The sequence below is a fragment of the Falco rusticolus genome, chromosome 3, assembly GCF_015220075.1.
Source record: "Falco rusticolus isolate bFalRus1 chromosome 3, bFalRus1.pri, whole genome shotgun sequence".
NCBI classification, from domain to species: domain Eukaryota; kingdom Metazoa; phylum Chordata; class Aves; order Falconiformes; family Falconidae; genus Falco; species Falco rusticolus.
In genome coordinates this window covers 40,762,010-40,775,343 of record NC_051189.1, presented here as the reverse complement: position 1 = coordinate 40,775,343, position 13,334 = coordinate 40,762,010, and positions in this window count along the sequence as shown.

The following is a 13,334-nucleotide window of genomic DNA, read 5'->3' as shown; positions in this document are numbered from 1 at the left end:
GAAGACCTTGCAGAGACTTTGCAGAAGACACCACGCAGCATCACACTTGTCCCATCCCAAGCCATTATTTCCAAGCAGTTCAGATCTTCCCTACAGAGCTGAAAAGCACTGAGAGCTCACGAGTAGAAAATTCCTCCTGTTTTGCAACCCTTTGCTCTCCAGCCCCAGATGCTTGCTTGCCCTTGGTGAAGCCCTGATAAATAGGGCTCTGGATGGGGCGCCACTACGGGACATTCCCTTTCCAAGTGGCTGTCACCTCCCATTGCTCTCAGTGGTCCCAGGCCAGTGGCCACCCTTCCCAAAGACAGTCACTGCTTCTTTTAATCTGTTTTTCACTATCCCTTTTTCCATCCCCTGGCAGGGCAAGGGATACACCCCCTTCAGAGGGCACCTTGGCTTCTGTCCCGCAGGGCACGAAGGATACGGTAACTTGTGGAAGATTAGCATCTTAACACAAGAAAGTCCACACAAGTGCCATGGAGGGAAATGCTTAATGAGGCTGCTCTGCAGGAAGGGAAAATAGCATACAACGTGTCTTTAATAAAAAGTGTGACTTAGTCAGGATTCACAACCTTAATCAAACTGTAAGGAGGAGCAGCCCTCTAATTGCTAGCATGCCTCAGGTGCACCTTCCTGTGTTACATTAGCCTTCCTTCTGCCTCCTCTGCATTTCTGATGCTTTGTTCATGATGCAACATCCCTGTAAGATATTTTCTCTCCCAATTACTGATGAGGGCTTTAAGCTTTCTCCCTGGGTTTTAGACAAAATTTCTACCAATTTTCTATACCTGTCAGTGTCTTTTTGGCTAGAAAACATTGCACCGATTTGGGCAGGGATAGGATTAATTTTCTTCATAGTAGCTGTTATGGGGCTATGTGTTGGATTTGTGCTGGAAACAGTGTTGATCACGCAGGGATGTTTCAGCTGAGCAGTGGTTACAGAGTCGAGGCCTTTTCTGCCCCTCACGCCCCACCACCAGCGAGCAGGCTGGGGGGGGCACAAGAAACTGACCAAAGGCATATCCCATACCATGTGATGTCATGCTCAGCATATGGAGCTGGGGGAAGAAGAAGGAAGGGGGGACGCTTGGTGTTATGGCGTTTGTTTTCCCAAGTAATCATGATGCGTGATGGAGCCTGGCTTTCCTGGGATGGCTGAGCACCTGCCTGCTGGTGGGAAGTGGTGAATGAAATCCTTCTTTTGCTTTGCTTGCATGTGTGGCTTTTGTTTTACTTATTAAATTGTCTTTATCTCAACCCCTGAGTTTTTTCACTTTTACTCTTCCGATTCCCTCCCCCATCCCAACCAGGGGCAGTGACGCAGCTACTGTGTGGCACTTAGTTGCTGGCTGGGGTTAACCCATGACAAACATTCAATGGTCTTATTAGAATAAAAGCAATCAAGCTTGATTTGCTCTACCCAATTCAGCAATATTAATACTGAAAGAGAAGTAAAAATACACATTGTGCTTTTATTTCCTGTTGCCCTTCTCCCCCAAGAACTGGAGAAAATAAAGGTTTTCTTTTTCAGTTGCTGCTATAGTACCCACTGACTAATCCAAGGAAGTGATAATAAATGCAAGTGAAAGTTTGCACACAACTTAAAACACAGAAGAGCTGATTTCACTGAAGACTGGATGTTTACCAGGAAATGAGATGGGCTCAAATTGTCTTTGTTACTGCTTGAAATGTATACTCATTAAAGATACCATTGAAGTTATACGGAGGAGGAAATAAATTGTTTGAAAGGACAGTGCCAAGACTGACAAATCTAAAATTTACTACACAGTCATACAGCAGTTATTTTGGGAGCCACAATCACCTCCTGGAAAAATAAACACATTTCCACAGAACAGCAATTCCGTATGTTGCATTTGGCCATCTTGACCAAAGCCAATGGGGTAATGTCTTTTACAAGTAGCAAAACCCAGTCCCTTGGCAAAAGTGATCCATAATCTCATGAAATACAGAACTAATTTGTTAAAAAAAAATGAAATTGAAATGTGTTTTACCTAAATCTATACCTAAGCATCTATATGTGTAGTTGTTCCTTATGAGAAAATTTCTACGGTACACAAACTTCAGCACAAACAATCATTGACATAAAAATGCTGCTTTTGTGCTGACAGGTGGTTTTCAAAAAGAAATCAAATCTATCTGCTTCACAAATAGTTAAGAGAGACAGATTTACAAGAAATTCTCAGTGTCATTCTGAACAAATTCTTTCCTTATTCATAGCAGCTATCTATTTTAAACAGTATTATTCATATATGAAGCAAAAGCACCATAAAGAAACCAACCACCTAAACACACAGAGTGTATCATAGCTGTGACTGGGATGTAACCAGAAAGCATCCAGAAAGCGTGTGTGTATGTGTATACACATATACACATGCACACAGTCTTTTGACAGGCTTTTCTCCTACATTTTGTTATGTTTTGCTTTGCTTTTCATTTGTTATGTGGCTGCTTTTAATTTATTTATATATATTTATTTATATAAAACCCAAGATTTCAATATTATATATGCATCTATAAACCTCAAAAGCTTTCCATTTTGCACAGGGAAGATGGCAAAAGACTGTACAAGAGTTATGGCTCTTCTCAGTAACCTAAGGTAAGGGCCATGGAAAATTCCTGCTGTGAAAATTAGCCCTCACATGGCCACATAGGCTCTTTAACTAAGTGGTGCCATCTTAAGGAGAGGGCTTGGTGGAACCTGGAGCCTGAGCACTGATGTGGAGAGCCCCCAGGATTTGCAATATTGCTGCCAGACATAGCAAATACTACGTGATTTCATAGTATATGACCAAAAAAACCCCAAAACCCCACCATGGCACATGAAAACCACAGGGGACTGAGCTTTTCTGTTACGAACAGTTGTTTTTCTGGGGATAAGGCTGCATACATGTAAGAGAACTGCATTATTGAACAGATGTGTCTATGTGCAACAAATCTGACATTGGACTCCTTGCAAACAGTGTGAACCTTCATCTTTGTGGTGAAGACAACCTGATCAGCTCATGGTGCCCGTGCCATGTAACTGTCCAGGGTCTTAGATGCCCCTGGACTGCAGTCAAGAATTTGTAGGTCCAAGGTCTCTGAAGTCCTTTGGGGGACACTGTTACTGGTCTTAAATATGAAATAAAATACAATTCTCATACCTTGAAGGCGGGGAAAAAAAATCTCCTTTGAACAGTAGGCAACAAAGGAAAAGTGGCTGACAGCATCTACCCAGTGAATGGCACAGCTAGAGCCTCTGTCCTAGCCAAATGTTTTGTGTGTTGCACAGTATTGTTTCCTAATACCTTCACAGTTGCTTCTAATGCTTTTCTGCTAATGAGCTCCAAATGCTTCACAAAGATTCAGACATTTCAAAAAAATCATTACTGTCTTTAAGTGTATTTTTCTGTGAACCCAAGCTGAAATCCTAAAAGGAGCATTTAAGGAATTGGCTTGGCAGTTAGTGCAACAGACAGGCATCTCAAAGGCAGCTGGCATGAAGAAGAGTGACAAAAATGAAGCCATGCAAAAGTCCTCAGCGAGTTTCATAAATCTGTGGCCTGTGAGTCTGTTTTCTGCTTCTTTAAGACATAACATGTCATCATCCTGCATCAGAGAGTGCCCAACTGCAATTGGGAGCAGCAGGCATCACTGACACCAACCACTGCTTTGCCAGGTGCGTGAACCTGGAGTTAAATAATTTTACCCTTAGGTCATTCTTTGAGTCAGTTGCAGTGCAGAGAAGTGCCTTCCCATCACCTTGCTAACACCTAGACCCTCTACAGATGCAAAGCAATCATGTTTCTCTCTACCAAAAGTGAAAACACCCCTTAACATAGAATTTCCTTGCTGTGACAAAATGGAACTTTGGGTTTTTTTGGTTTATCACAGTTTGAAAGGTCATGTCAGTCTACTTTCATGAATATTCTTACATAATCTGGACTATAAATTGATCAACACAAATTAAAAGGACTCTAAAATGAAAGAGAGATGGAGAAGAATGCTTAACCATTGTAACAATATTGTATTAACATCACCTCTTGAGAGAGGCTAATGCACTGCACAGGAATCTGGGCTGTTTTGCTATAAGTGGAAAGTTACCTAGAGCAGAGTGTCTCTGCAGAGATGAAAGATGCAGCAAAGAGGCGGAGATTTAAAAAGCCAGGTCGGGTTCTCAGAAAGAATACAGCAACTTAAGAACAGGTATAAGAATTTAGAGACTTTTTTAGCTTCATATGAAGTGCATTTAGCTGCTGAATTTTTTCTAGCTTTACTACCCTATATAGAATCAACTCTTCAGCATTTAGAGCACTAGAAGACCTGGGAAACCTTAAAGAACTGGAAAACTATTAAAAAAACCCTAAACCATCTGAAGCAGTATGGCTACACTGATTCACTTGAAATCCTAGGTAACATATCCCATCAAATCTAAGATCTTTTATAGGGACCCAACAGGGAAGTAAAGAAAGGTAAAAGGAAAAACAAGGGAAAGAAGGAAGTTTGATGTAGCAATAAAATATAAGTCTTTGTTAAATTCCCAAGATCTACTCTGGGCAAGTTGTATTTTGAGTTACTATAGGCTCCTCATGTATGGAAGAGGTGTAATCTTCAAGCCAATGGGGACATTACGAAGCTTAACGCTAGCTGTTTGTTCCATTGGTGTAGGTGTACAAAGTAAGATTATATACTTGGGAACATGGAAGATTGGAACACGAAGAAAACAGGCAAGCCTATCTAACATTCATACAATTTCTATAAGCTTTTCCTCACCTAGGACTAGAGCAGACAACTCTGTTCAGTGTGGTTTTGAAGAGTAACTGGAAATCAGCTAGGATAGCCACAAGATTAAAGCAGATAAATAATGAAGTGGACAAAGCATCCAGCTGACACTTGAACAGCATGTCTAAAATGAGTATATCCAGAAGTACATAGTAGTTTGGGGGGGAAAAAACCCACCCTGCTTTTGCATTACAAGTCCTATTTTTAGATCACTGCTATTGTCAAGAAGAGTGCTTTTTCAAAAAACACTCAGAATTTACAGAATGAGACCAAAATGTGAAGTGCTGGACGACTTTGGGTGAAGGGAAAGGCTTTGGCACAGACATCGCAGCAAGACAGCCCAGCCCTGACTCCTGGCCAGACAACAGCTTTGGAAGCTGTCCTCAGCCTCCTCCAAGATGACTATCGGCTCTTCTTCCTGCTTAAAGCTGTTGAGTAACAAACCTCTGAGTTGTCAAACTGATACTGCTCTTTCAAGCAGAAGTGGCTGTGATTCACTCATTGCTGAAACAACCTTCCTGATACTAAGATTCTCTGAGCCCTACTGGAATTAGAAGTGCAATTATAAAAACAAAGAATTTGTTTTGCTAAGCTTTTCAGTGAATATTCATTTGTTAGTACCTTTATGTTTGTGATGTCTCATTAGCAATGACTGACCACGGACAGCTGGAAATCTTTCCTACAGACAGACCTAAGGTTTTGCACTTCATGGCTCCATTTTATTAGCATGAGAAATATTTTGAAGTATGATTTTATTCCTTCATCAGGTCTTCTTACTGAAACAAGAGAAAAGAGGATGTCCGAGCACAACAGAAGCATTGAAAGTCATGGGACTGGCAAAGCTGAACTTGAAAGATCCCTCCTCCCCCCACGGAAGCACTGCTCTGATCATGCTACAATTTCTTCAGCATCCCTAAAGTGAACCGGGATTTCCTTTGTGTACTGAAACTAACTCCTGCTTGCCTGTCATGCATTGGGGTGGGGTTTTCTTTTAGGAGTGGGTGTTTTGGTTTTTTGTTGTTTTTTTTTTTTTCTTTTGTGTATATTTTGGGTTTTTTTCTTTTTAAAATTTGTTTGTTTTCTAGGGGGACCAAAGTGTTGCACCTATAATGTTTTATTTTCCAAACCAAATGCAAACTTCCTGTCACCAGCACCTGTACCTCAGCACCCATCTCTTCTGGCTGTCTTACTTGACTATTCCACTAGAAAGTGTTTCTCCTCCATAACATTTCCTAGATTGCTGAAACATTTCTAAACCAGCATTACTCCTTTCCACATTCTCCAAGTGATGCTGTCAGGAACTTCCTAGTGGTGTGTTTGGAATCAAAGCTAGTATTTCATAGAGAAAAATAAACAGTAAAGGTCTAGCTTGCCGCTATCTTTTTAGAAACTAGCATATTCATACAACAAACATGACTATTACAGGAGATATGCTCCTATCCTCTTTTTCTCCTTCTCACTACTGCCTTTGCTGTGAGAATGAAAGCCACACTATGATGCCATCAAAGTGACCGAGGACACAGCTCCCTTCCTCCAGTGGTGCTGGAGGTGATCTGTGCTTTCAAAAAAATCTCTGAGGCATACAAACTATCATAATAATTTAGTTTCCTACAAATGGATTGTAGAAAGTGAACAGCAACTGAACAAACCATGTATCTGTTACAGAAGTAAACACATATCTCTTAAGCAAACAAACTTCCATGAGAAACAAGACAAGGAAAAATAATCAATCAGCAAACCAGCTAGAAAGAGATCTAAAACCTAGCTTTTGTACAAGGGATTTTCTGACTAAGGCCAAGTTTCTCTACTATATGTAAAGAAAAACAGATCAAAAACTGCCCAGTGTTTCTGATCTAAAGCACATTTCTGGTTGTATTACAAAAAAAGCCTTCTTCGGGATACACCCACTGGGAAGTTCCAATGTTTTTGGTCACATTGGCTGGCAAATATGCCCATAGAGTTTTGCTCTTGGGAAGGACTATTTTCTGTTTCCAGGCTCAGACTCTTATTGTAGCTTAGGTCAAACCCTGTAATAAAACTCTAACAGCCGCCAATTCTATCATACACAAATACTTAAACTTCTACTGAATCCCCTAGCCTAAGTGACCATCTACAGCCTTACTTACCCCAAGGACATTGCCGAAGGTGCATTTGTTCCTCATCAGGTCATATTCTAGGCATGGTCAAAGTGTAAAATTCAGTTGTCATGTTCATCTTACAACAGGAAGAGAACTGCCTTAATATCACAAGCAACAAATTCAGATATATTGTTACTGTCTGAAAAATTGGGTTTTAAACTAACAGACCCTCATGGCAAAGGCTGCTGCCGCTGTGCTACTGCAAACACATAATTTCTCATTTTTGCCAGAGAAAGAACCCATGAACAGTGCCAAGGCTGCTATTAAGAGAGCAGTGTCTAAGTGTTACAGACCAGCTCTCTAGCATGCAATCAACAGGAAGATGCATAAAAACCCACCCCACCAAGTGAGAGCCATTTCTTGAAACCAAAATGCAAAATGGCATGTAAAGAAAAATGAAACACAAGAACAGCAGTGCCTTTCGTTCTTAACACCACCTTTAAACTTTTCTCAAGCCTGATTCAATTGGTAAATCAAGAAAGCACACAAACTTTGTTAAACCGTATCACTATCGGCTGCCAGATTCGCAGGATTTTTTTTATTAAGGGGCTAGATAAGTAGGCAGCAGGTGGTCATCTAACCCAGACCTGTATCCACGGTGTCAATACATATAGCAGCCATCTTGTCATACCTACAAGATCTGACAACTTTTAGGACCAGCTCGAGGCCACTTCTCGGTCTCAGGCTGCCCAGGCTTTACACCTCCTCCAGAGAGCCCCTTCCTTCCCTGCAGCAGCCAGGGATGCCAGCCCTCCCTGACAGCTTCTGGCCGCAGGACCTCGAGCTGAGCAGCAGCAGAGTTCTCCTTCCCATCCCACAGCAGTTCCCTGACCAGCTGCTGAACGTCCTTGATCCTCACTCCTCCTTTCCACACTGCTCTTGCTTTTTCTCTTTCAAGCTTTATATCTTCCCACAGCAACTAGCTGCTTTCCACCTGCTGCTCCCGTTTTGCTGTGTTTTGTGACTGCTGTGGCGTCACTGGATGTGTGTTCATTAGCCTGTAGCTGGCGGAGGCAACCAAACCCCCCCTTCTCAGCCCTTTCAGCTTCCCCTCTGCAGGTGTTTATATCACAGCTCAGGAATAACCTAATAAGGTGGCCAGTGTCCAGGACTTAACATTTTTAATAGATTAACTAGAATATTTTAGGGGTTAAAAAAAACCCCAACCCATCATGAAAAAAAAATATGCACCAGCAGCCTGCAGCAGCAAAACAGTCATTTGCTTTCTGAACTCATTTGCTGTTGAGTAAATTATTGGAAATATAATTTCCAATTGCTGCCTTCAAGGGAGCAGAAGGGAATTGGAGAGAAAAGCACAGCTCTGGAGAATCAGGAGATGTGGCTACAGTTTTCAGCTCTGCTAGAGAAATCCTCTGACATAAGAGATATCTTATCCAGGCTGTAGATTCAGCATTAATTAACCAGGGTACTGTGGATACACTCTGTTCAAAACCACTTTGCAGTTTTCAGGTCAAAGTTGATGTAGCTGGACATTTGTAATCAACTACGTTGCCCTTTATGTTTTTTGCTTAACATTCTTTTTATAAAGCACTTCGCCAAGAGACATAGAAAAACGAAGACAGAACAGTGATAAGAACGGAAAATAAAGACTTTTAACCTTGTGAATAAGTGCTGAGCCTTCCCGGTCACAGCGATGTTCCCACAGAAGATCAACATTGCGCCCTCTTGTGGCTAAAAGGGACTATTGCTGACTTACCGGTACGTGACTCCTGATGAACATTCATTGAAGAAAGGTTTATTCGCCTAAATTTGCATCTCAACGCGCAGCCACATACATGTTCTCACATGCAACACTGGGAGTACAATAAGGCACCATGCACAGAGTTCTTACTGGGTATAGAATTTCACCTAGGAGATCTGTGTTAAAAGGCAAAAAACCAAATCTCCCTGAAAAGGCTGATAAAACCAGAAAAGAAAACTTACCAGGGATCTAATATGCAAAAATCTACAAGTCCATACAAAAGAGGCTGTTAAGTGATTGATTTTTTGATATACAAACACTGACTGAACTGTTGCCCCCTAGGTAATGAAGAGTTAAACTCACAGACTAGCTTGGAAATTAAAGATGTGAAACTACTGGATTCCTTCACAGGATTAACACACACCCTTAAATCTCTTTTCAGGGTGTGCAGAATCCTATACAAGACTTTCTGTGAGCATTGCAAGACTTTGGTGGGTCCAGAGACCTCAACAATTAATTTTTTTAATTCACCTGAATGGCCATTACAAATCCAACATACAGTGTAATGACACAGACCCTTACCGTGTGTAAGTATGTATGAGATCTGTTATTAATGCTGTTTAACAGAGATGTACCAATGCACTCTAATGGCTTGAAGCCCCCTCCCTCACCCTGGTTTCCACCTTGGAAGCAAAGACAGAGGGTGCCTCTCATTTTGTCTCAATGCCATGGACCCTTCTTTACGCAGATTTAGATAATAAACTTGCATAAACAGCTCCCAAAGAGAAAAAAATAAAATAAACAGTACTACTTCCAGTCAAGCTGCAATTTAATCAACAGAACAATAAATTATTTTCTAGGCTATCATTGCTAACAAATCACAATTTATTTAAAAAGCCAAGTATATTAGAATTTTTATACAAAATATAATTGTATGGTAGATTCCTCCCCAAAAACACTGCAGCGTGAAGATGGGAATAGAAGACTATGGAATTAATGAAATCCGTGTTCTCTTTTAGCTTAACAGCAAGTTGTTTGAACAAGAAAGCATTGTTTCATTATATAGTATGAATAATACACTTATGCACAAGCATAACAGCTAACTCAGATATTTCCAGTTGATATCAGGAAATGTTCAAATTTATCTAAAATACATAGCTACTGTTATTTGTTACAAAGAACGGCTGGAGACAAAGAATTAAAATACCTTGAACATAGGACATACAATGTCATTTAATCCCAGACAAAAGAAAACCCAAACAAATGCGCACTCTGGGATTTTTCCACCCCACCTTCTATAAATCTCTTGCAAAACATTTGTTGCATTCAAGGTGCAAATGTCCTTGAAAGAGAAAAATAAAGAGAGCATAAAGGTGATATTTTGGGAGCAAACTGCAACTACATATGTCCATGCTTTCCAGGAACTTGCAGTTGGTTTTTTTTTTTTTTTCCTCAGTAGTGGCTGCAGCTCATCTTGTTCTTTTAAGAAAACTAGACCCATCCCAGCCGGAGTTTCCCCTCAAACAGCCTCCCCACCCTCCCCCATCATTAAGGAACCATAATTCAAGCTTAAATACTTCAGAAAGAAATTAATTTTCCTGCAGCAAAGGAAGACTGATGCACAAACATCGGGCAACCTAATTTTAGATCATTCAGACAATACGCTGGATCCTTACACACATTTGTTTAAGGCTATTTATAGCCCTCCAGACGGTGCTGGAAGTGTAGTCATCTGTTGTGGAGCTATTCCGTGGTACTCGGGTTTGGGAGGGAGGGAGGAGGCAATCAAGAGCCCGATTGTTCTGGGGAACGCAGGTATGGAGGTGTTAGATGAAATGTTCATTTGCAGTCTGAACGGAGATCAAAAGGTTCAGCCGCTTAGCAGCTCTGCTGCTGCCAAGAACCGTAGGGGCACTGTAGAACTTGGAGTCCCAAACCACAGCAAATTACAGGCCCAGATACAACTGCTGCTCATAGCTGCAGGCACAGAAAAGGGACCATGTGCCAGAGCGGGCTAAAAAACCCTGAAAAAGTTCTCAATCCTCTGGGGACAATCTGGAGCAGTATAAATGGCTATACTGTACCTCAGAGCCTGAGTGTTGAAGTCAGCAGCTCCCTCACAGGCATGTGACTTCCAGAACAAAGTTCTTCTTTTTGTTGTAGGCACTTACATTGGCTCTCCACAGGGCTGGGTTATCAGGAGGCCTCACAAATCCCAGGCCCTCTTCAGTTCCTTTTTTTAGTTAATTAAAAAAAAAAACCACATACCCCCCCCAAAAAAACCCCTCCAAAATTCCCAAATCAAATACAAATATCAACATATCTTCTGGTTTCAGATGAATTTTAACAATGCATCTAAGGCAAGATTTCCAAAGCACGCATCCAGTGGCTGGACTGTAATTCTGTCTCAGTTCCCCACAGTTTGCTTCGGACCCTCAGCTCCAGCTCTGCTGCTGTAAGACAAGAACATATTGCTTCTCCAGTTCTCCTCATCTGATCCATGGATAATCTTTTATCGCATTTAGATGCAAGTCCTGGGGGCGTTAGCTATTCTAGAGCAGACATGCTATTTTAACTGATAGTGTCATTCAGATAACCAGATCAAAGGACTCAGAGTTGAAAGTATGGAAAATCCAAAGCACTACAGCACAGCATCTTGTTTTCCTCACTGTGTGTCTTGAGCAGGAAAATCTGCTTTTGAAGTTACTGGTGATTTTTGTCAGCCTTCCCCATGAAGCTGAATCACCTGGCCACGCAGAACCCAACACGTTACCGTTTTTCTTTAAAGCACCAACTGCAAGGCACAGCAGATAAAACACATTTGTAGGTCACAGATCCTTAAGTCAGTGTCCTAGTATCTGTGTGAGCTAAATATGATCCACTATTTAAAGAGAAACAAGTAGAAAGTGTAAAATTACTAGTTCAAGGTTCACAAAAAGACAGATAGATTCAGAAACAGAACTTTTAACTTGTCAGGGTTTTCAAGTTAACATCTCAACCACACTATGCAGCAACTCAGTTTGATATCAGATCTAAATCAGTCTGTAGAATTATTAGCAGGCAGATGTTGAGGCGATCAAACCATACTGCTCTGAACTCCAAAAGATAGCTCCTCACTGGGAGAGAACAACTTTGCATTTTATGAAGTTATCATGGACGAAGATAATCAACTAATAAAATGGGGAAAGGACAAAACGGACAAGCATAACGTATAAGGTAACTCTATCTTGAAGATTTTTGTTTCTAAAAATTATGTCTTGCGATTAGTTATGACCCTTTAAGAACTAGCTGACCTCCAGTGAAAGAAATCCAAGCTATTCCCAGCAACGAGGGCAGGCCAGCAGTGCTCCTGCCAAAGGGGGTTAATTTGTTACGCTGCCTTTTTTCAAGACCTCATGATCCCAGACCTTTGAAACATTGCAAAACTAAGGTATTATGGCCAGTTTAGGCCATAGGCTCGCGTACAAATGCTACTGTTGAAAAGCATTTTCCTGAATCATTTGAAAAATGCTTTAGTAGCACCAGCAAGAACAGAGAACCACCACTGCGCAAGCACTGCGATACAGGCAAAACCAACAGGCTACGAGAGAGCGAGCACGGCCAAGGAAGACCAGGGTGCGTTCAAGATAAAGCCTTTGGCTTCCAGGTTGGCAAGCTACTGCTTGTTCTCCTTGTGAGGAACTATTGTGTCACTGATCAAGGTCCTAAAAGGAATATCTCAGTATCTCACCATTCTAGGAATATAGTTACACAACTCAACAAACACATGCAGCAAAACCAGCTAAGGTGAAGTGAAAAATGCTGTTCAGGATTAAAAAAATAATAATAAAAAAATCAGATCTAGAAGTAAATGAACTCTTGGGAACTACTTCCCAATAAACTTAACATATAAGCCCAAAGATGACACATTTAGGCGATCTAGAAAAGGTACCAAAAAAGATAGCACAGAATCAGATGTACAGAACAGTTTCTGCACAAGAAAACACTTAAATAAACTGGGAACCCTCAGGCTTGAAACAGACAGGTCTATAAAATCATGTGTAGTACAAGAGAGATGAAGAGAGAATGATTATTCACCATTTGAGACTCACACAAGGAAATCATCAGGCTTAAAACACAAGCCAAAGGAAATACTTTTTCCAAACAAGGCATAGTTAAATTGTGTAACTTATTGAGTGTTGTGGATGCCAAGTATTTCAATGGGTTCAAGGGATTATACAAATGCATGTAGAATACTTCCATTGGTGGCTATAAAAAAAAAATATATAAATTTTTCATGCAACCAGATGCTTCAGAAGTCCCTAAGCTGCTGACTGCCAGAAACTGGGTGGATGAAACAGGACAACACTTCTCTGTCTCACGTCCCTTCCCTAAAGGGCCCATGGAGGCAAGGGCCATGGAAGCACATAGTCTTCTGGGTTTGTCCAGGACAGCAACTCTTTGCAAAGGAGCCTTACAGCTGTGGAGACAAAAAGTCTGCCATGCTCTGCTGTAAGAGGAACCTTCAGGGTTAACCAGTTTATCTCAGCCTTCACTGCAGCTCATTCTCATGACTTCACTGACTTGTGGGGCAGAGAAGGGGAAGAGAGGAGAGTGAGAGAGCAGGGAGAGAGGGTCAAGAGAACCAGGACACCATTCATGTCACTTCTAGAAACTACACCAACATTTCCTTCACCTTCTAAAAAATATTCCTTTAGAAAGCTTTTGAGAGT